The 25,290-nt window shown below is 38.9% G+C and overlaps 1 protein-coding gene across 8 annotated transcripts in view; it reads left to right on the top strand.

Moving 5' to 3' along the window:
* Positions 1-25,290, top strand: part of LOC148001463 (uncharacterized) — a 193,883-nt gene that overhangs the window by 40,986 nt on the left and 127,607 nt on the right. The window contains exons 1-3 of one of the 8 annotated variants that reach the window (XR_015637162.1): positions 19,440-19,496; positions 23,247-23,439; positions 24,031-24,126. The exons of 5 other annotated variants lie outside the window; for them this stretch is intronic. The gene's annotated coding sequence lies outside the window, so the exon portion shown is untranslated. Of the gene's footprint in view, positions 1-19,414; positions 19,497-23,246; positions 23,440-24,030; positions 24,127-25,290 lie in introns of those variants that run through there. 2 more of the 8 variants (XR_015637161.1, XR_015637163.1) reach the window with 2 other exon arrangements.

Below are 25,290 nucleotides of genomic sequence, written 5' to 3'. Positions count from 1 at the left end.
AAGAAAACAAAAAAACAAACAAACAAACAAAAAACAAAGCTTCCTCCTCTACTTTAGGCTCCTTTTTTGCCCTCTTTCTTTTCTTTTTATATAAGTTCAAAAGATTTACTGAAAAATATTTGTAAGATTAAGCTTCAGTGCTATTCAGTTTGTCTTGACAACTAATAAATCAATCATGAAGAACTCTTGATAGAAAATAAACTAAAACCATCAGCTATTCAAATTCAGAATCAGTTCATGATCCAGCTATACCTCTGGACATGTCTTTAATAGAAGCAAAGTCAGCTCCACTCAGCATAGCCACATTATAGGTCAGCCTAGATGCCCATCAATAGATCACTGGGTGACAAGCATATGTGGGGATGTGTTGACCACCTCCTCCCCCTGCAGACATATGTGCTGGAGTTTTATTCAGCCATAAAGAGGAATTAAGTTGTATCTTTTGCAGAAACATGAATGAAAGAGAAAACTAAGTGAAGCAGTATAAGTCAACTTCCTGAAGGCAAGTTTCCAATGCTGGCTTTCATATGTGGAATTTAGGGAGGAAAGAGAATGTAGACGTGGAAGATCTATGACTAGAAACATGGAAGGGAAACAACAAAGAAGGAAGAGTATAAACAGGAGGAATTAGATCAAAGTGGATTCTATGCGTATGTAGAAATGTCACAATGAAGTCTGTTAATACATCCTCATTTCACAAAGTAAAAAAGAAAAAGGATGTCCTGATAGAAAGATGACCATTTTGTCCCCAACACACATAGCCATTTCTTTATTCCTGAGGCTATGTAATTCCTAAACTTGGTCACCATCTGGCTGTAGGGTGAATGTTAAGTTTTCTTCTCTTGTCTCCAATAGAAGGCTAACTAGTAATAAAATAGAGAACAAAACCTGAGACTTGGAATCACACCTGAGCTCATGCTCCTGCCTTTGTTGAGTAGTGAAGTAGTGTTTCCAGAATGTCCATTTTCTCTAGTTGTAGGTGATGACATTTTGAGAATCATGGAAATACTGTTCTCCCTCCAAAATGGGTATATGAGTAATAACTTATTTCAGATATAAAATCACAGGGGTACTTAATATTTAAGAAATGTCAACAAATAACCAAATTTTAAAAGTTTGATTTTGCCATTTTTATCCTGTGGATAAAATTGCTACCACTGTTTATTTTGTAGCCCATCCAGAATCTTTTATGTATTACATTGTTATAGTAGTAAAACCAACTATGAACACGTTTTACATTACGTTCAATTTTATCAAGAACAACAAACATTTATAATTGTTTAGCTACCTTTAGGGTAATCTATTTTTGTGTTACATTATCCAGGTTGTATGGTAAGGCACTGCGCCTATGATTTTTCTTGAGTTATTAATAAATCACTATTTCACTTCACTTCACCTTCACTTTATTCAACTCTAAACAGAAACTACCTTCGGGGTAGACTGCAATCAACTTAGTAAAAGTCATTTGGAGAAGATTAATTAGGTTGTGGAAACAAGGAAAGTGCTGGTAGAGGCTGACCTCAGTTTACCTGAAACCCAAAGCCCAGGACAGTTCCTTTGCAACTCATGAACTCAGATGCAGAGGAAGGAGAAGTGACCCTAAGGTTGATAAATTTAGAACGTTCATCATCCCTTTACTCCCATTGCTACCTTAAGGAGAAAGGGGATCCCAGAAGAACATAGCAGAACATGGAAGAGAATGAACCTCCTGCTGGAGACAGACTCTAGAACTTGGTGCAGAGTCCGAATGAACAAAAACAAACAGAGGGGGCAGGCCCTCTCCAAATCAAGAAGTGTTGACTGAGAATATAGTATCTTCTATTTTATTCTATTGCTTATTTGTGTTTATATAAAATCTAGCAAGTAAACCGAGATGCTAAAAAAGGGAAGAAGAAGACATTTTGGAAACAAAAGATAAATCATTTAAAAGAAAACAAACAAAAACCATAGAATATCATGAATTGATAAACCCAAGCAAATTAATGAATTTCATGGGTAGAGGACAGGTTTGAGACAATGATGCAGAAGAAAAATAACAAACATGACCAAAATTTCCCAGAAGTATGGAATGCATTCAAGGTATTACATTAAAATTTCATAGGGTTGAGAATGGAGCTATGATAAAGTCAACATATTCAATGATATGATAATTGAGAATTTCCCAAGCTCAGAGAAAGAAACATATGTGCAAACACAAGAAGTATTTAGAACTCCAAATAGACATGACTTGAGAAGACCTCTCTGCAGGACATCATACTAAGATGTCAGGAAAAAAAAAACAAAGAAATCATACGAAAATCTTTATGGGAATACTTTACTGCAAAATAACATAGAAGGGCAAAATATCAGCATAAAATCAGATCTGTAGTCAAAAACACTAAGAGTAAGGAAAACATGGACAGATATATTTCAATTATAAAAGTAAGTAACTGTTGACCAAGATTACTATGTCTAGTTAGCTATTGAAATTGATGGAGAAATAAGAGGATTTTTTTCCTTTTTTTTAAGGACAACACAAGTTTATGAAAACTAAGATAATAATACAAATAATTCCTAAAAAATATTATATGCAGAAGAAGAAAACAATTTCTCACTTATAAACACAAGAAAGGGTTCATTTTTGGAGAGGAACAGATGATAATTGGAAAATGCATGAATCAGGCCCAACAGGGCAAAATCCAGCAAACAACCAGTGCACCTAGGAAAGAAGTCAGAGAGCACCAGTGAACCAACCAAACAGAAGAACAACTACCAAAATCATCAGTGATAGCAAACCCTTTTTAATAATAATCTGAAATGCAAATAACTTTAACTTACTAATCAAAGACACAGACTGGCTAGGTTAAAGAAGACCCAACTATCCTTTGTCATCAAGAAACTCACTTGACTAAAAGACACCCAAATGTCATGAGCCAAAGTTTGGGAATTAAACTATGAAGAAAGTGGAAGCCCCAAACAAGCTAGATGAGTAGTTTTTTTCTTTTCTTTTCTTTTTCTTTCTTTCTTTTTTTTTTTTCCCCCGGAGCCGAGGACCGAACCCAGGGCCTTGTGCTTGCTAGACAAGCGCTCTACCACTGAGCTAAATCCCCAACCCGAGTAGTTTTTTTCTAATAAAGGGGACGTGCAATAATAACTAATGAGAGAAAGTTAAGAGGACCAGCCTGTATTAATAAATACAACAGTATATCAAGAGGATATTTATTGTAATATTGTAAATATTTTTGCCCAGAATATTGGGTTCCCAATTCATAACTAAAAAGCATGAAAGATCACATAGAAGCTGACAAAATCTTAGTGGAAGTCTCCAGAATCCCACTCTCACATCAAAGTAAGTCTTTCAGCCCAAAAGTCAGCAAAGAAAATTCGTAGATCGGTTACAATGCAGGTCAACTAGATTTATTAGTATTTACGCAACATTATTTCCAACATGGGCAATACACATTCTTTTCCTGAAATGGATTACATTATAAGCCACACAGCATAAAAATTGAAATATTTCTCTGTACCCTATTAGATTACAATGGAACAAAACCAGAAAGAGATAACAAGACTAACTTCAGAAATAGCTACTTGGAGGTTGAATAGTACAATTTTGAATGAATAGTGGGGCTATTCCTAGTTGTTAACTTGACTACATCTGGAACAAAGTACAAGCCAGAAATGGAGGACACACCTGTGATATAGATCTTGAGGCTGGAAGACCTCATCTAAAGAAAGCCAGGAGCAGACTGACTTCCAGGGTTATAGGACAAGGGACTTAAAGTCCATGCCCACAATCGCGTGTTTCCTCCAACATAGCCATTCCTACTGGTCCCTGGGCCAAGCATATTTGAACCACCACAGTAGGTCATTGAAAGATAAGGAAAGAGGTTCTTAAAAATCCAGAATAAAATTAAAATAAAAACAGCATGGCGGAAACTTTGGGATATGCTCAAGGTAATCTTTAAAGGAAGCTTTATGCCTGTGAGTACTCACACTAAAAAAGCTGGAGAGATATTCTAGTGGTTAAGATGTCTTACTGTCTTGCAGATGACTTCAGTTTGGTTCCCAGCACTTACCTGTAATTCCATTCCTGGGCATCTAATGTCCATTTTTTACCCCCTACCAGCTCCTGCATGTGTGTTAAAATAAAAAAATCTCTGAAAAAAATAAAGTCCAGGTCCAAAAGGGCTCAGTGATGAAGGAAGATCTTTTACCAGTACTTCTCACACTGTTGCATAAAGTAGAAGGAAAGAGAAGGACACTCCTATATTAGTAAGAGTTCTCTAGAATAATAGAACTCATAGAATGAATCTCTCTCTCTCTCTCTCTCTCTCTCTCTCTCTCTCCATATACATGTGTGTGTATACATATACGTGTGTGTGTGTGTGTGTGTGTGTGTGTGTGTGTGTGTGTGTGTGTGTGCGTGTGTGTATGACAGAAACAGAGAGGGCGAGAGAGGTGGAGGTGGGTTTGCAAGAATAATTTACAGGCTATGGGCTGGTGAATACAATGATGGCTGGATATCAACAGAAAATCCAAGAATCCAGAAGTTACTCAGTCCCTGAGGCTGGATGGCTCAGTTGCTCATCAGTAGTGGCTGGAACCCTGAAGAGGTAGCTCTAATGCCAGTGAAGGGACGGACTTGCTAGTGAGAACAAGAGCAAACGGGTGAAGAAAGAAAGCTTTCATCTTCCGTGTCCCGTATATGGGCTGCTAACAGAAGATGTGGCCCAGGTTAAAAGTGTGTCTTTCTGCCTCAAAATCCAGGTACTGATGTGTCTTCCCACCTCCAGATCCGGATTAGAGGTGGATCTTCCTACATCGAATTAAGCAAGAAGTCGCCCATTGGTGTGCTCTCCATCAAAAAATTTACTTAATTCAAGTTGACAGACAAGAATAACCATCACACTCTGAAGCTCATCCCACAGAGTCAGTGATTCTCTAACAAATGAACAATGCGAAGCCAGTGTTGCCCTGGCACTGTTAGAGACCACTGGCACATTTATTTATTTATTTATTTTTGGTTGAATTAAGCAAGATTTATTTTCCGTCATACAGGACTATCTCCATGAAGTGAGAATTGAGAAAATAGCATTGAACACAGGAGAGAATGGAGTTTATAAAGCTCAAAAACTGCCAGACTGGGGTTTTCAGGGATTGGGGGATTTACAGAAAATTTTTTATTCTGTAGGAACTTGGCAGAACATCTCAAAATTATTTGGCAAAATATCTTATCTTATGAGGGTAAGTAAAGACCAGGACTCAATCAGATACAGACCAAATCGAATTCCAGGAAGGTGTGGTCAAGTTCTAAGACACAGAAAGTTAGGTTTTGTAGAAAGCAGAAACAAACTTACTTTGTTTTGTAGCAACGTGACTATTGATATTAAGATTGAGTCAGGCTGGTTTATCAACAGGAAAACTGTATAAAGAGCCAACCCAAAACAAAAACTATAGACATATTTCCCTGGTAAATATAAAAGCAAAAAATTGCAACTAAGTATTGAAGATCATACATGACGTCCAAATTGGTTTCATCTTATGGATCTGAGATTGGCTCAACATATATAGCATAAATGCAATATACTATATTATTAAACTTCAGTCTAGAAATAACAGGAACAACTCAATAGATGGAGACAAGTCAGTTTCCATCTATTCAACCTGCTTCATAGCAAAGTTCCCAAAGGGCTAGGAATAGTTCAGTGAAGGCATTTACCATAATAAAGTCTATATATGACAAATCTACAGCCAACATTATACTAAATGAGGAATATCAGAGACCATTTTGTCTAATCTTTGAAACAAGATAGGTATGTTTAATGTTTTAACTTTTATTCAATAAAATGTTTAAAGTATTAGCTAGAGCATTAAGACAGGTGAAAGATGTAAAGGGATTAAAATAGAAAAGGAAGAATCAAACTATTGCTATTCACAGATAGCATAGTTTCCAATTTAAAAGAGCCCGTAAACTCTGCCAGAAACATTTAGATCTGATTAAAATGTCCAATATATAAAAAAATTAACTTGCTGATAAAAAATTAGGGAAAATACCCTATTCATATTAGGTTAAAATAGCAAGTAAAATATCTTAAGAATAAACAGAAGATAAAAGACCTCTATAAATAAAACTTTCATGCATTAGAAAAAGAGAAAGAAGAGCAGTAGATAAATGAAATCCCACCCCGCCACACATGCCATATTTCTGACTGCAGAATTAATATTGGAAATGGCTATACTACTAAGAGTTATCTATAGATTCAATGAAACCTTCATTGTAATTTCAAACACATTCTTTATAGAACCAGAGAAAGAATCCTAAAATTGATATGGAAATACAAAAGGCCGTGGATATCCAAAGCAATTCTAAGCACAAAGAATGCTGCCAAAAGTATCACAATATCTGAACCGAAACCATACTGCAGAGCTATAAGAAGCCATAGACAAAGGAAGCATGCTAGATCATGCTAGACATGTAGATCAATGGAACATAATAGATGATGAAGAAATAGCCACGGAGCTTTGACACGTGGCTGTCAAAAATTTACAACCTATTAAACAAATGGTGCTGACAAAATGTGTTATCTACCTGTAGAAGAATGGAATTAGATCCATACTGCTCACCTGTGCAAAAATCAATTCAAGCAGATCAAAGACCTGAATTTAAGTGCTGAAATAGTGAACCTTCCAGAAGGTTCCATAGGGAAACATTTCTGGATATAGGATATGCAAAACCTAAGCACACCAAATATCCTGAAGCTAGCGAAGTGGACTGCAGAAAATTAAGAGCCTTTGCATAGTAAAAGAAACAGAAGGAAGAGGTACTCTGCCGAGCAGGAGAAAATACTTCGGTGATGCATGTCTAATACATCAAACATGGGCTACTAGCTAGAATGTATAAAGAACTCCAAATATTAAATATAACTCCACCACCAAACGCAACAACAACAAAACAAAACCCCACAACAACTAATCAGTAAATGGGCCAGTGAACTAAAAATTTTCCAAAGGAACAGTATAAATAGTAAGTAAAAAATTACCATTCGCCATCTTTACTCATTAGAGAAATTCTGATTAAAACAACTTTGGGATTCCATTTCTCCTGAGTCCAAATGGAGAGGGCCAAGGCGACAAACGGCAATGAAGTGCTTGTGAAGATATGGTGAAACGGGGGTGCTTATTCACTGATGGAAAGGGTGTACCCCTGTGAAGATACCGTGAAAAGGGGGTGTTTATTCATTGATGGAAAGGGTATACACTTGTGAAGTTATGGTGAAAGGGGCTGTTTATCCACTAATGGGAAGGGTGTACACGACTGTGGCCACTGTAGAAATCCATGTGGAAGGTTTTGTAAAGCAAGCAAAACTATTACATGGCCCAGCTATAACTGAGCACTGTATATCCCACCCAGAGAAACTTCCACACGCACGTTTCTTGTGTCTTTCTTCATAATGGAAAGGAAATGGAATCAGCCTACATATCTATCAACAGATCATGGGTGGGTGATGAACATGAAAGTTTCAGGGGAATAAATGGAAATATAAAGTATTATGTTCATCAACGTGACCCAGGCTCAGGAAACTGATTAATACAGGTTCTCTGTCATGTGTGACCCAATATTTTGTTTTTATGTGTGAGTGTTTGTGCAGGAATGAGTGTGGTAAAGGCCAAGAAACTAGGAAAGGGCCTATGAGATAGCGAAGAAAGAGGCTTTTAGGGAAGTGTGTGGGTAGCATGGTAGAAAACATGATAGGAAAGTGGGGGATTATGCCAATGGGGCAGGGAGAAGAGGGAGGAGAGTAGGCTGAAAGATGATTAAAATTAAGTACATAGAAAAATTTCAAAGAGAAACCTTTTGATTTGCATGGCAATACAAAAACAAGCCAATTTTGATAAAGAAGACATAATGCTAGGAAAGTTTATGCAGATTTCTCATGGGATTTTAAATTATTTACTTATTTGTTTTTAAAGTCATTCAGAAATGTCCTTTAAAGAAAGTTGAGCTTTAATGAGCCACTATGCTGCCCATAAGTAGTTAATACTTAAGGCTTAGATGGTAGCTTAGCCCAAGAATTACCTTTTAAATTTTGTCCGGAACCAAGCCAAATTAAATAAATGCCACTTGAAGTAGATTTGTAACATGAAAAGAGAAAATTAGATGACTTGCAAAATCACCTTGGCCTATTAGCTAAGGTCAGATAACTTTAGATGTGCTCAATCTCTAGTTCCTTTTTTTAATGTTCATTTTATAGGAAAGCGTTGAATTCTTTATTTGCAATATTTATAAAAGTTGCTATTATGTATTTCTTTCCAGTAAAACATATTTCCTTATCGTGTGTGTGTGTGTGTGTGTGTGTGTGTGTGTGTGTGAGAGAGAGAGAGAGAGAGAGAGAGAGAGAGAGAGAGAGAGAGATGGAGAGAGGGAGGGAGAGAGAAAGAACGTGTGTGCATGTGTGTATATGTGAGATAATATGTACAGGTGTGTTATGTTTATGTGGGTATATGTGTGCTTGCGTGTGTGTGTGTGTGTGTGTGTGTGTGTGCATTCGTGTGTGTTTAATAAATCAGGACTTGAATTAAAAGGCATGTTAGCCAAGTGGAATACACGCAGGCTTTCTTTACAGATTGCACCTAAAACACCAGTGTACGTAGGCGGCTCATTAGCTTGTCATCCCAACAGCTGGGCGAGCTGCAGTTGCCGTGGACCTCGTAATATCAGTGGTGTGGAAGAAGCTCACTGTAAGAGGAAAAGCATATACTGCCCAGGAGTGGCTATAGATGTCGCGCATTTGAACACAACTGACACCTAAACCTTTTCCCGCTACTTTTCTCATTACGTCCTCAGAACCTGCTTCTAAGAAGGCTTACCCAGGGTTCCCTCCATTTGCCTACTGCTTCTAGACTCTCACATCAGACACGACTGCACCTTTATTTGGATGCTCTAGCTGTCGATGGAACCTGTTTCTTAGTGTTCAGTTTTCAAACTAACCAGCTGTGGTGCCGGGGAGAAGGAAGGGCCTGAGCCTCTGTCCAGAGGGCTTGAGATCCTGCTGTCTGCTGGCTGCATTTCCAATGACTCAGGGAGCTTGTGTCGAGAGCACTCATTCTTTAATCAGCAAAACACTTCCATCACTCAAGTCTAGCACCTTCACACCCACAACTCATTCATTCGGCAAGCACTACTGTAAATGAGTTCACATCTGGAGCAGGAATGTGTGGGGTCCTCTCTAGCACCTTGGTAAGACTTACAAATTATTCAAGTTCAAAATGGAGTGTCATACTTTCACAAAAGTTCAGAACCACGGCAAGCCTGGCACCAAATCTATGGCGTGCTAATTGTTTCACTGAGATAGCATGAAGGTAATTACGCCTTAGCAGCCCACAGGTAACCTCACTGAGCCGTACTTCGTCCCTATGTAGCCTGCTATTTCCAAAAGGTCAGGAAATCTCTCTTCTCATCTCTCTGGGGCGTGCTACAGGGAGGTGTAATTTCAGTAGAGTGGAAATTCTCTCAGTCAATGGAGCCTTGCTATAAATATTCATGGCAAAACTTTTCAGAAGTTAGGAAGTGAGCCCAGATAAATCACATCCACCTCTAGAGGTAATGGAGAGCACCAACAATCTGCCTGGACTTTCTTGGATTGTGCTCAGTTACGTCAGTACTGTTGTCTGGGCAACCCACATATGCTCTATGCCAGTACCCAGTCACCACTTTCCTGTCACTGGAAAACAGAGGCTTTCAAACTAAACTCCCACAACACCTCAAGCCCTCTCTAAATCTCTTATCTTTAAAAACAAAGAATTGAAAATTTAACTCATGCTCCCATGCAGCCAGATGCGTGTCAGCCTATGTAAAATCCTGGGAAATTTAGAATTTGTTGTGCACTGTGAATATTGCTCTTGAACTCAGTGGTTAAAAATTCAATCAAACAATACCCATTTATTGTGATACAGCCTACGAATTATAGTTTGTGTAACATTGATAACCTCACTCTTCTCACTGAAGATTTGTACCTGAGGTGAAGTGTTTGCTTGGTTCATTGGCATAAATGCCTGTTTCAGAACTGAAGATGTGCTTCAATGGGTAATGTGCTTGTAGGATGCAGAACTGAGTTCAGATCCCCAGCTACCCAGAAAAAGCCAGGCACACACATCTGTAACCCCAGCACAGGGGGCAGACAGATGGATACAGGATGCTTGCTGGCAAGATAGCAAACCCCACATTCAGCAAGAGACCGTATCTTAAAAATAATGTGGAAAGCAATAGAAGACAACATATGATGTCTACCTCTTATGTACATATGCTTATGTGCAAGAGAGCACACACAAACGCCTATGTGAACATGCAGGCATATGTGACAAGAATGCATACAAAATGAGTGAGTGCCCTTACCATTTAGTCATAATGGTGACTTCTGTGTTTATTACAAACTTCAGACTTAAATGTTATACTTTTTAGCCAAAGTTGTTCTCAAAAGATTATCTAAATGAAATAGATAATTCATAATAGAAATTGCATAAAAGGAATAAATTCTAATGTTCTATAGCACAGTAGGGTGTCAACAGCCTGTAAAAATTTTTTATTCATTTTATAAAGCACTAGAAGAGATAAAGGTTTCACACACACACACACACACACACACACACACACACAATAAATTCTTAAGCCTATAAAAATATGAGCTACCCTGGTTTTATCATTACACATTGTTTATATGTATTGGGCTACTGCACCATACCCCATGAAGTATTAAATCATATATGTAAATAATGAAATAAAGAAGAAAAAGAATGGAGAAAACAAAAAGTTACCTGTCCCTGAAGAATTCACAGTCAAGGGCTGGAGAGATGGCTCATGAATTAAGAACTTGTTGCTTTTAAGGAGACCAGGGTTGGTTTTCCAGCACCTAAGTAGTTGTTCTCAGCTATCCTTAACTTTTTGATATCTGTGAGCATCATGCATGGATATGGTGCACATGTACACATGAAGGCAAAACAAACTCAAAACAAAATAAACCTAAAAAAAATAAAATAAAATAAAAACCTTGTAGACATAGACTTCATGGTTTGAATACAGAAATGTGTGTAAGAAGACTTCATAAATCATATACTTTATGCACATCCTAGAAGCATCAACCACAAAACAATCAAACAACAAAGAAACAAACAAAAAGCCCAGAAATGCTGATGCCTTTTAGTGTTCAATTACCAAGGAACACAAATAGGCACCCTTCCTGCCACGCCACATGGAGCTTAATCCAAAGGCAGTCAAAGGATAGACTTCCCTGACGTAGCCAATAAAATTCAAATGAAAGAATTTATAATTCTGTGTATATAAAGTAATTAAAAATTCAACGAGTACTTTTTTCTTATTTACTTTGATCTTTATTCATCGGTTTCTCTGCTTTACCACTTAATAATATGGGAACTGTATTCATCTAATAAATTCAAAGGCTGTATGCAAATGATAAAACTACTGCATAGAACTGAAAGCTCCAGGATGCTGTCAGTCTTAGTTATTGTATATATTATATGTCATTAGGTTTATATTAGTTACGCTTAATTATTAGTATCGGTATCAGTATTAGCATAGGTCGTTCTGAAAGGAGAAATGTGGTTCTAGTGGGCCTTCAATCAAATGACAGCAGTACGATAGTAACTTGGCCTTATACTCATTTTCCTGTGTTGCACGCGTGAAAATAACTCTAACATCTTTCCATAAGCCACTGTGATATCTATTTCTAGCCACAAGAATATCATTGAAGGGATATACCTAATTAGTTCTCTGAAAATTAGGGATGATGCCAGCAAAAGTTATCTTCATTCCCATGACTCTAAATTGTAAAGAGGATCACACCAGGTGCCACCCCTGGAGGTTTTGTTTGTCTGTCTGTCTGTTTGTAGGAGGACCAAGATTTTTAGGAGAGGATCACTTCAGGGTGTGCTATGTGACCTTGGCCAAACCAGTTCCTCTCCTCTTGTAGTTAGATTCCCCCACCCCTTTTGCCACGGCTACTAACAGATAGTCAGTGAACAATTTAGAACATGAATTTCTGTCTTGAAATACAGTTTTTTAGTGGACAAAGGTAAATGTCCCTGTTTTTCTGCCTGTACCTTCCATGTAGCAAGATTTATTCCCCATCACATTTTCTGTAGTATGCACTTAGGAGCCCCTGGTGAGAAACAAGCAGTTAGCCTTTGCAAGTCCTGTAGGTAACAGGCAACCATCCTCACATAAATTCTTTTAAGATGGGCTTGGTGAAACATGAATATACCATTCCAAGTGCAGTCCAAACCCAAAGTTTTTCTTTCCTATAGACTATTTCCCAGGGATTTCTAAGCATGGGCATTTTACAGTTCAGCTGTGAAGTAATATCTCCATATTACCATCCAGGGATCTTGAACCATAGCTAAAAGAAACGAGTACAGAAAGAAAAAGGAGTGTTTGCTCCTGGGGCAGTGCTGTAGTTTCCCAAAGACTTTATATTGTTTTTAACAATCACTCAACAATATGATTAGCACATGCAAGTCTCTGAATGCACAAATCAGAATGTTGACTTTAGGTAGTATGATATCCCCTTTTACTCTGTTCTCATGGAAAAGTTGAGGTCACAATTTCTGAGGTTCAGATGATACAGAGTTACTATGCAATGACGTTTTAATTGATGATGTTAGGCTGCTTAGCAAAAAGGGGTCAGAAGCCACTTTTGTGACATAAACTAGCAGTTATGATTATTTAATATCAATTATTCTTTGGAAAACTGCATTAGATCAGTTAGAGATGAATCAATTTCAGTTTGAATAGGTTCATATTTTTATCCTTGCTATTCATCCAGTTCTAATTATTAGGAATAAAATACACTCTAGATATTGTTTAGATTCCATAATGTTTTCCCTAGAACTATAATGGGAGTCATACACATGGCCTTTGTGTTGTAAAAGGAGGTGCAAGGAAAATCTGTGTTGACCTTCCCCAAAAGAGGCTGCATTTAGAATCACTGTACTAACTCCTCCTCCCTACGGTTTCAACTCTCTGAAGTATCTTAACTATTAGCTGTGAGTTATGTTTTTTGTGATACTATCAAGAATATCTTTGGGAATGTTAGGTCTTTTTATGTATCTGTTAGCTACTAAGTTCTTTTTAAATTAACCCTAAATATCTAAACACACTCTTCCATTGTCTACAAAGTAAAAATATAAAAATGGAGAATCGTTTATTCAAATTTGTTCTCCTTTAATAAGGATGTCATTTTGAAAAGGCAAACTAACTAGAAGATTATGGAGAATCAGAATTCAAAAACTGAATAATGACAGGAAGGAATGCTACTGCAGTGACAGCTACTATTTGTTGGAGTTCCTTTGCCCATACATTGCTCAACCTTGCTGGGAATCATCTCATTTATTTCCCATAACAAATCTGAGAGCTGTAGATGGTGAGTGTTATTCTTTGTGTGTGTGCAAAATGGAGATTTATAAGTACTTTAGAGTGCATTAAGAATAAAGTTTGTAAACATTAAGTCTTTCCAGGAGTCTACTAGTTGTTTTGTAGAAGACAACCAGGGGAAAAGGCAGCCCCACAGACAGTGACATCATCATCTGCTTTCTTTGCACCACTCAGAAGCCAGAGCTCCAGTGCTGCAGAAGAAAATGAGGATGAGATGGTGAGACTGGGCCAATGTGAGAGTAGGGATATATTCGTATGTATGTTTGTGTGTGGGAATGTATGTGTGTCCACATGCACAAATACATGAGTAAGTGTATATCTGTGTGCATATCTAAGCCTGGGTGTGCATTTATGCAGATGTTTGTGTGTGCACATATGCACATGTGTGTGTGTACCTGTGTGTAGGGACTGAGAATTGGGGAGATGTCTGCATTAATACTGACAGGATTAAAATTATATTAGCGTAGAACACTTACTCAGGAGATTGCTGAAGTTTTTCTATTTTTCCTTCTTAATAATATCAATCAGCTCTCATGCTAAACTATCTGCCTTTTCCTAGTGATGTTTAAGTAACTCCTTCCTGACATTGAGCTGACTTTTTACTTATTTTAGTCTTTACAGACTGCTTCTCCTTTCTTCAGGTATGATGAGTTGTTGCTGTAATATTATAAAAAATGGTGTCTTTTACCCTACAGTAGATCCAGCACTGCAGTGTCCCAAGATATCTGGTAGATGTCTTCATCTCATTCAGCAAAGCCTCTCATCTGCTTTGCTCTATTCCATATCACACTGCTGATAGCTTCTCTCTGAGCCTGGCAACAATCTCTCTACCCATCTAGTTCCCAAGGCAGGTAGTCACTATGGCGGACATACACATGTCTTTGGCCACCACATACTCTCTTGAATTCAATTAAATCGCCACGTGAAAGAACACACAACACAATAACCTCTGCTCCAATTGATAAGATATAATTGCCTATTAGGCCCTAGCTTGGGGTGTTTCCCATCCCCCTTGCTGAGCCTTTCAGTCTGCTATGGCAAGAAATTGTTTACACCCTTGGCAACTGCTCTCAGCCCATGATTTGGGGCTGGGACTTTCCATGAGACCCTTCCCCCTCACTGAGCCTTTCAGCTCATTGTTGTTAAGAAGTTATTTATGCCCCTATTTTGGGGCTAGGACTTTCCATGATGCAGATTTTTCCTGGTTGGAGATTCTCACCTGCTCTATTATTCTTCCACGGTTTTTGCCTCTTGTATATAAAGAAATCTGAGTAAAGCTCGTATTGCACTCTTTCAACATGAATGACCCGAGTATGTGTTTCTTCTTAAATCTCGCAGGCCTACGCCCAGTTCTCTGTGTCATGACAACGCAGGTGTCATCAATTGCCCACCTAGACATACAAAGCCCTGTACACATCCAACCCTTAGGAATATTCATAACAACCTGTAAGTGTGCAGAGAGGAACATCCACCTCCATGTTCTCTCCACCCGCTGCATCTCTCTCCTTGCTCTAGTCTCCTCCTCTGTCTAAAACTTTTTCTCCGGCCCATCCTTCATTCTCGTCCAATGACAGGCATCGTTCTATCTTGAACCTGCCTTTACTTGTGTAATGACATCATCCTATAGTGAGTTCTAGTCCTGATTTCCTTTGGTGATGAACAGCAATGTGAAAAGTATCAATTGAATAAACCCTTTCCTCCACAGCTTGCTTCTTGGCCAAGATGTTTGTTCAGGAATAGAAACCCTGACTAAGACAATGACTGATGCTGAAATGCCTTGGTGTGCATCAGACTACAAGCTCAGGTGTGACTTGAACTCTGTTTCCTGTCTGGGCTCTGAAGCATTCATTAGCACATTAAGTTTCTGCACTGAGGCCTTGTATTTTTTCTATTAAATTCAGGCCACTTGACATGACTATAAAATGACAACAAAAACAAAGTTATGCTTACAAGATCTGCGCCAGTGTTATATGATGCACACCCAGTTCAGATAATAATTCTCACAACAGGTTCTGGCAATGTTACTTATCTGGTGCATGCTGGAACTTGGGGGCAGCAGGTTTCAGGGGAGTCCTGGTCATCGGTTCTCTGCTTAATCTGCAGTTCAGTATACTGGGGTACCAGCACCCTTGGATGCAGACACCTTGAAGGTATTTCAACACCACCTATCGCCATTCTTACTCTTTATTATAAGGCAACTCAGTAAGCAGATTTGACAGAGGAGAAATATGGCTTTGTTCCAACAAGTGTTATTAACTTAGGAGTAAAGCTTTTAGAGCTGTTTTGAAGAAATGCTGTTCCCATCCCCTACCTGGCACCACATGGGCTCCATCTTTGATCCAGTGATTTGCATATCGCTTCTCAGGCACTCCTCAACACTTGCAGCCTCAAACCCTCTCCCAAGGATGGATGCCATCAGCCTCATTAGATCATTATCAGGAAGCCACAGCTAATTTTAAAGAGTTCCAAGGACCATTCAATCCATCAATCCTCTGGGGCCTGTGCTGCAGCAGCCTGCTTGCTTTCTGTGTATCTTCTACTTCCCTGCCCCTGCCCCTTTTAGCCCCTTTGCTTTCCAGTTACCATCAATCTTTTGAATCCCAAGTTATCTTTCTCCTTCAGACTTCTAGAAGAAGCTTACCAGATATTACAGTGATAAAACCACCCGACATTAAAATGTTTTCAGCCTGACAATAGTGGCGCATGTCTTCTATCCCAGCACTTGGTATGCAGAGGCAGGCAGATCTCTGTGAGTTCGAGGCCAGTCTGGTTTACAGTGTGAGTTACAGTGGGCTACAGGGAAAACCCTGTTTCAAATAAAACAGCAGCAGCAACAACAACAGCAACAAACTCAAAACAAAATATCCTTTCTGGAAAGAACTGTTTTCTGGTTTCATTTGGAGTTGAAGGGTAGTTCCTCCTGTGCCAACATGCTTTCTTTGACTAAGGCCATTAAATATCCTGCTAGTCATGAACAAAGAAAGAGAGAGAGAGAGAGACCCAAAGCAACACTGTTTCATCTGTTGACCTGTGGGTTTCACTGGGTAATTTGATAAGTATGTCATGGTAAGGCTGAGAGATTTGGGTTCCTGGTGTACTATGACAGTTTCCTTGATAGGGAATATTCTAAAATGTTTCAAAACACTTCTGCCTCTCAATAGCCACAGTCTTCTCAGTGTGGTGACTTAATCCTAAAGAAAAGGCAATGGGGTATCACTTCTGAGGACCAGCTTCTATGTCTGTCTTCTGAGTACACCCTCTCCTTCCTTGCTGGTGTGAGTGAAGAAGTTGGCCTTGTTAATAAGATGGCATCTTGTGACAAATTTCCCATAAGAAACCTGGTTAATTCATTCCAAAACCCAGGATTAACTGGATCCTACTTATAAACAGGTGACAGAGTTTATGGCTCAAGAGACCCTGAAACAGAAGACCCAGGTGAGCTGTCCGGATTCCCGACTCACTGATAAATAAATAGTTTGAAGGCAATTTTTAACACAGCAATATAAAATGTACACAAACCCCTCCAATTATTGGTTTTAGGGGCTATCTCTCTCTCTTGTTTTGTACCAGCATTTTCTGGTCACAATATCCAGGAAGTGTCAGTGATCTATAATCTCTACTTTGAATCCAGGCAACCATTTTCACTCCTGGTTCACTAAGCAACATTCAACCTGTCAGAAACTAGGGCATACAGATTCTATTATAGCCACTATATTTAACGCAGGAGCCTGGATAATAAGGTCAGAGAGGTATTTTACAGCCCTAGACTGGCATCATATCTTTTCTGGACTAAGGGCACTTTCCATGGTTCTGACTGAAAATAGCAGTTATTTTTTTTCTTCCCCCTGATCAGTTATCTTTACTGAAAATGTACATTGCTGTCGCTCCTGACAGGAAGGACTTGTATTAGACACCATGGGCTTGCACCTGAATACCCAAGTGATGCATTACATGAATATAATTTACATAATGAGCCAGGCAAAAAGCTCCTGTTAGAGTGAACATGCTCGTCAACATTTAGAATTGTTGCAATCCTGACAGAGAGCTGCCTCTTAGAGCGAAGGAAAGAATAGCTATCCATCTCCCATACACTTCTAGCTGAGGCTGTGGTCCAAAAACTATTCATGAAGAGAATTCCTACAGTTTATTCCAAAAATATATAATATTTGTCCTAAATTCAGATGTTAATAAAACTAGCACTTTGAGTTTACCTGGATGCCTTTATGCTTTTTTCCTCTAGTCTTTTAATGATTCCAGAAGATTAAAGTCAAGCACCAAGTGTATTTTATGATTGACTTGTGATTTACAACTAGACAATAATTACAGATATCAGTTAAAAATTAGATTCTTAAGGAATTATATTTTGGGTTCTCATTAGTGTCTGGCTTATAATTATAAGCTTTGTGGGGATTAAAAAATTATAATAAATTATGATGGTATTGGAACCCCCAGGATGATGAATTCGGTAGCTTGGCCCATGTTTCCATGACTGCCCACTGGTTTTCCATCTCCTGGGCAGCTTTTGACTGTATTCACATTTTAGCAAAGCTGCCTCAGACTCTGACAATTACACTTGAGCTTCAGAGGCATTTTACTTTTATTAGGTCTTAGCTTCTTGAACCTGGTTCAGCATGCTCGAGATAAGCAACAGAGCATTCAGAAACTGGTAGATTTACACAAACGTGCCAGTGGAGCTAAACTGAAAATACTGCCCGCAGTAACTCTGAAGTGAAACACATGTTCACATTTTTTTCTCCTTGGATTTTGAAATTTGGGGATGGATCTAATATGATCTTGAAATATGTCTCCTTGATAGAAGAAAGGCAAACAAACAAACAAAAGTTCAACTATACATTCTGTGGTTCAGAAGCCCCACCGAATCCCACCATCAAGTCTTCATGTAAAAGCCAATACAAATTATCAGAGAAACCTATTCTTGTATCTTTAAAATTGTTGTGCCTGGTCCTAAATAAAGCATAGATCTTGAGATGGTTCAAGTAGCCAAGACCACCTTGAACTTGTCACTGAGTTTTGTTAAGAGCTCCTGTATGCAGTACTGCATGGTGGTGGGTATGTTAAACAAGAAGGCCAGACCAGATCCTAACACATCCTGGCATTTGTCTCCTTTCTAACCTATTGACCTTAGCAAATATACTGCACAAACAGAGAGGCATGAGCTAAATAGTAACTTAAATGGGCTGTGTCAATTTTGGTCAAATGCTGGCTCCTACCCAGGAATGGTTGAAATGAAAAAGCATTAAAAGCTTTTGCTTTGGAGTGCAAAGGGGTCCCATGTACTCTGTAGAGGACGTAATCCTCCCCAGTCTTGAGAGCTATGGTGTAAGTGGCATTGAGAAAAGCAGTTCCCTCTGGTCTGCCTACCTTTCTCTTTTGCCCTTTATTTCTTTCCTCTTTCACCCCAGATTCTTGTATTTGATGCTAATTTTCACAGAACACTTCCCTTCATGACCCCCACATGCTGGGCTTTTCACTTTTATTTTTTATTTTCTGGTCTATTTTAAAATATTTTTTCTATAATCTTATATAGCTATATAATCTATTTTGATTGCACTTAATCCCACACTCCCATCTATGCCATTGCCCAGTCTCCTTCATCTAAGGGGACAATCAGCTATCTGCTTTGTCCCTCCAGTCAGGCTTGCCAGTTGCTTTCTAATTTTGAGTCAGATGGATGTAGTTGGTTTTAAGTCCCAAGCTTACTGTTTACTAGCTGTGTACACTTAGAAAACACACCAACCTCTCTGTGTATTTATAAGAACGTGTGTGACCGTATCCGTCCTTTCACTTCAGTGTTACAAAGGGGATTTAAGGCCACCAATCTATTTATGCTTTGGTCTTTCCTTCTGACATTTCTTTGGCATTTTCTACCACTGCTTTGTCATCTCAGCATGATTCCAGCTCATTCCTGTGGGTTTTCTCTTTTGGTTTCCTATTTCATCATCTGACCACTCTCTCATTAACTCTTCTTCCTGAACTGACATTGGGAATTTCCGTGTTAGCAAAGACTGCATCTCAATGTTCTTCAACCTCAGACCAAAGCAGAGGCGATGTGAGTAAATGCATTTGCCTGAAAACTGGAGGGTGGCATCGAAGTCTGGCCTGTATTTCACAGAGTGGACTGTTTTACATTGTTTACTTACGCAAAAATTGCTCAACACTGCATTTTATTTCAGCTCTATAATGACCTTGGAGTTTATTTAAGAGTAGGGAACATTTGATCAACGCTTGTATAAAGATCTGGTAAAGACTGGTTTGTCTCTAAACTATTTGCCAGTGAATTTGCTAGTCTTCCATCGATTGATAACACTGTTGGGCATTGCTGGTTGATGTTGATGTTGATGTTGATGTTAGCTGTGACATCTGAGGCAACAGTGTAGAAACTATAGAATTTTTCATGGAGTCATAGCAAGCTCAGGCACTGCTAAAAACACAGTCTGTTATTCTGCCATAGAACTGCTAGGACAACACTGTGTTGCATGTTTTGTTTATGCTGGTCTTAGGTAAATAATTTAGTACACTTTAACACACACACAAAAAGAATGTGGGCTGTTCTATACCTTGTGTCTATATGGTCTATTTAACCCCTGAGGTAAGTCGGCTACAAAATATCTACAGTAGGAAAAAGAACAGCTGCTTACATCTGTTAACATAACAAAGGACAGATTCTGACAATGAACTGCTTACTTTAAATCTTGAGGTATTTGCTTTTGAAGAAAAAAAAAAACCTTCAGCAAGAAGTGAAATTCCATGGTATGAGGTTTGAAAAGGAAGAGAACCAAAGAGGTACAGTTTCAATGGAGCAGGCAAACAATGTCTCACCCATTGGATTTGAGGTTTCAGTTCATTGTTTTTGTTGGTTTTACAAATGCAGGTACGGAGTAATGACTGTAGAGGAAACACAGTTTCAAGATATGGCATCAGAAATGAGTTTTATCCTTTTTTCTCTCTGTCTTTTGTGTCATTTCCTATGCCCTAAAAGCTCCTAGACTGTCTTGTGTGAAACGTAGTTTGGGGTTGATTTCTTGTTGAAATGAAAACTAGACTTGGTAAGCATCTGTTAGTCAGCTCTCTGATCACCCAAGACATGTCTAAGCTACTGAACTTATGAAGAGAAAGAGCTTATTCAGGCTCAGAGATTAGCTTTCAGTCTATAATTGTTTGACCCATTGCTCATGGCTCCATCATAAAGGTGCATATTGGTGCAGCAGGTGCAAAGTCATTCATCTCATGGCCAAGACGTGAAGAGGAAGAGGGAGGAGTCAGGATCCTAACATCACCTTCAAGAGCATGCCCCAATAACTGAAGGACGCCTACAGTGCCCTGCCTCATAAAGTTTCCATTCTCTCCCAGGAGTACCACACAAGGGTGCAAACTTTCAGCATATGAGTCTGTAGAAATATTGAAGAGATACATCACCAAGAATATTGCTTTTGTATTGTTCAAATGTTTCAGAATGTCACTGAAAATTATTTGGCCTTTAAAGGATCATACTAAATTATTTTCCCTGACCAGTTTTGGTAGTTTAAGAAGATAAAGCTGGAATTCAGAGTAAGCTATGTGTTTATGTGTGTGGTGGAAAGTCGTGGCAATAGGGAGACATAACAAACATGCTGGATACTTAGTTGTTTGACTTCCAGGTGGTTTTTCTAAAAGCACATACACATGTTATTAACGGATACCTATTGGAGAACTCTTATGCTTTATTTAGATGATTCTAAATAAGTCAATATTTTACTCAACCACATTCTAAGAAACATTCTCCATAAAATACAAGTTCAAAATACTTTTAGATTTTTTTTCTACTGCTAAGTGCACACACACACACACACACACACACACACACACAGACAGAGAGAGAGAGACAGAGAGAGACAGAGACAGACAGAGAGAGACAAAGAGACAGAGAAACAAAACAGAGAAATAGAGACACACAGAGAGAGAGAGAGGGGTATGGAGGAGAAAACTTTAAAGGAAACCTCTTTGGTGTACTTTAACTGCACATGTAAACTGGAAGTCCTCATATTGTGATAACCCATGTTCTATCTTTGCACTCTGACATTGCTCATTTGCCTTAAATCATATAACCTTTCCTAAGCGAAATGACACAACCAGTCTATAAAATTTCATGATAAAAATATAGAAGCAAATAAAACTTAGGTAGTTATGGCTAATGAAAGAAATAAAAAGTTTATTTCAGGACTTGGCACTTTTCCTAACTATAATGTTCTACTCCCAGCTCGAAGGAGGTGAGGTAGGCTATACTGTTGGGCTCCTAGTTAGGCAAGGAGAAGAGACACATAGAAGAACGTTAAGTTTCAAAGTCACACTGAAATCCTAGGGCTCTGCTTGCCAAGGCTGCTCCCCTCCTAGCCAGGTGCTGTAGACTGCTCTTTCCAACTTGTGAGACTTCACCGTTGTCTTTTGTTGCATCTCAGAAGTCTCCATCCAATGGGATGTGTCTGTGACCGAGTAACCTACAGAACACCTACCCCTTCCAGTTTTCCATTGCATGCCAGCCAACTTTATCAAGGGCTGTCATTTTCATTGTGGTCTGCACATTAAAATCACAAAGGTTGCTTTTAAAACATGCCCAAGCCTGAATTCTAACCATATTGACTCCTAATTTAATTGCTCTGTGGTAGAGCCCAGGCAGTGGAATTTTTAAACACTTCATTAAAGGTTTCCTTTGGGCAGTCAGATTGATGGTTTTATTTCTTTCTCCAAATGTGACAGTTGTTGAGTACCTTAAAAAAGACCAATGGCCCCAATAGTGTTTGAGTTCAGGTATGTGGCTTGCACAACATGGAGCTAACCCTCAACCGAGTTCTTGCTGTCATAACCTTTGACTAAGCATGAAGAAGATGGAAGGTTTCCTTTTTACAGACTCAGCTCTTTGGTGTTGGCAAGGTTCCCTGGGAGAACTGGCTTCCCAGGATGCACATGTTGCAGTGCAACACGGGCACTGACATCCATCAAACTGTGCCTTTCCCTTTTCTTAAGTTTCACGAGGCAAAGAACCAGGGCTGTCGGTTGGGTTCGCCTCTCTTTGTTCTTGATGACTGAGGAACTCTGAGTTTCCAGCATTTGTTGTTGTTTTAGCAAAAGCAGATCCACCTATCACGTTTCCGGAAGGAGGAGCAATAGAACGATGGCAGTCACATTTTAACCACCCCCCCTTCTTGGAATGATAGAGTGACACTATTGATTTTTTTCTTCCCTAGCAATGCAGTCTGTATCATGATCCATATCAGGAAATAAGAAGCCGCTGATAGCCTGTTGCGAAAATGAAGTCAGGTTTTCCCACCCTCTTCCTCCTTCTGGTTTCCTTCCCTGAAACGTGGGTTCATGACAGCTTGTTGTTGGGCAGGGCATTAGCCTTTTGTAATTTATTGCTTTTAGATTAAATCTGGGGAAACTCGATATTGCAGTTGAGTGATTAGAGCAATACCCCTCGGAGTAATAAATTTTCTTTGGTGCTGCACCTCTCCAGATCATGTTTCCTTTCTAATTACATTTACATAAATGATATTCTGTAAAATTAAATTAACATTCAAACGGTTACCCTGACAGGGAGAGACAAAAATTAGTTACCAAGTTGTGTCTTTTTTTTTTTTAAATGTCTAGTTCTTTTCATAACATGAATCACCAGCCATCAACCAAACGCCGCTTCCAGACTGCATGGGGATGCTTGTCAGCAGCTAATGGAAATGCTTTGTTTCTTTCTTGCATACTTAGACTATTGGAGATCACAGTGACTTTTTCGAACTTGGCCACTAATTAATTGCTAATCTTTCTTCAGGCTTCTAGCTTTGAAATTCTGCAGTGATCCCGGAGACCCTCAGATTACAATCAAGCATAGCTATGTGTTCCGACCCATGATTTTCTTCCCATCCCCGCCTCCAGTGTACCTGTATCTTTCTTGGAATTCCCTTTTGAAATACTTCAGTACCTGGAACAGCAGCATCGGGATCTCAATGACCCCCTTGTCAAGGGTGAGAGTGCCACTTCTGCAGTGCCTGTCTTACTCCAAGACAAATGGCAATGCAGCCTCCACTGTATTTTTTTAAGTAAAGCCAACAAGTTCCTTTTGTGATCATAATTTCATGTAAAATATGCTTTCACTTATACAAGATAAGTAGATATCCACAGGGAGGATATCCCAGGACTCTTAGCTGTCACATCCGTGAGCAGTGCAGGCTTATTGCCTATGCTCATTGACTTGCCTCCAATAGACATGGATCATTTTAATAAAATAGTGATCTGGGCTGGAGAGATGGCACAGTGGTTACGAGCACTGACTGTTCCTCCAGAGGTCCTGAGTTCAATTCCCAGCAACCACATGGTGGCTCACAACCATCTGTAATGGGATCTGATGCCCTCTTCTTGTATGTCTGAAGACAGCTACAGTGTACTTATATATAATAAATAAATAGATCTTTAAAATAAAGTAAAATAAAATACTGATGTGTGAAAGAAATGCCCACAGATCTGTTCGTGTAGAATGGCAGGATAATCAGACATATTTCTACATCCAGACACTTTCTTTTCCTCATTACATGGATCCGTTGACACACTCAACACAGTCCAAACAGGGATCTTTTGTGTCCACGTGGAGAAGCCTGATGGAACACAGATGTCAAGAGAGTCCATTCTTAAAGCAACCTGTCAGGAGCACTCAGGTGAGAATAAAAGCCAGCATTTCTCTTGAGAGAAGTAAGCACAGCTTATCTAGGCAAGGGCTAAGGGACTTACCCAATGTCTCGTGTTTCCTTGTCTCTTGAGCTTGCCTTCACATAGGTTTCGGTTATTTGCTGAACATGTGTGCATTGTACACATGCAAAGGCAAAAGGAGAAATTAAATGAAAGAAAGGAACAAAATCTCAGTCCATTGAAAACCACACATTCTTTTTACCTCATCCCCATGTTTGTTATTTCTGGGTCTTCTTTGTATAGTATATGTAGAATATATATAATATATGCATAGTATGTATAGTAGATATACTATACATAATATACTTATTCATGTATGTGTATATTATATATTATATTTATGTATTGTGTATAGTATATGTATATGTATAGTGTATTTTATATACGTATAATAGTATACATTATTTATATTTTATGTATAATATACATATGTATTTTTATATATTATCTGTATAATAGTATACATGGATTATGGATTCTCATTTATATCTCCCTTCTTTGTCAGTTACTCACTTTCTTGCCTGTGACTCACTGTGAGCATCTGATGTTGCTGAATCCTTTTGTGCAGTCTTTTTCCACACAGGCAGACTACGGGAGACACCAAGTCCCAACATCCTGGCTTTTTAGGAGGAGTGCCGGGTACAGTTCTTAGCTCCTGGTCCTGCCTGACAGTCTCTGTTGGAAGCTGCTGTCAGTGAATGGATGCCCAAATCACTAATTCACAGATCTGAGTTTGAACAAATGGGACCATTGCTCCTCAGCTCCTTCGGGAGAGCTATAGAAATTGGTCACTGGAACCCATCATTGCCTGTGACTTCTACACCATGGAAAGTTAAAGGAATTTATGAGTGGGTGCCAGATGCCAGCTCAACATCTGCTTCCCTGCAGAGGTGTTAATGTCACACAGAGCTGAGTGCATTAAAAGTGAACCTTAGGAATAAAAAATAATAAAAGATAACTGCATAGAGGTGTAGAGATGCCAATTACTGTTAGAAGGCTCGTATACAGTTTCCAAATGGAATTTTATGTAGAGTACCATATATAAACAGAGGTGAAGCTGCCCTCCTCCTCCTCCTGTTACCGTATCCCCAGAGAGCCTCAAGCTAATTCCACCAGGGCAAGAAACTTAAATG

Source organism: Rattus norvegicus, chromosome 14 (assembly GCF_021556685.1).
Source record: "Rattus norvegicus strain SHRSP/BbbUtx chromosome 14, alternate assembly SHRSP_T2T, whole genome shotgun sequence".
Taxonomy (NCBI): Eukaryota; Metazoa; Chordata; class Mammalia; order Rodentia; family Muridae; genus Rattus; species Rattus norvegicus.
This window is presented reverse-complemented; position numbering and strand designations above follow the sequence as displayed.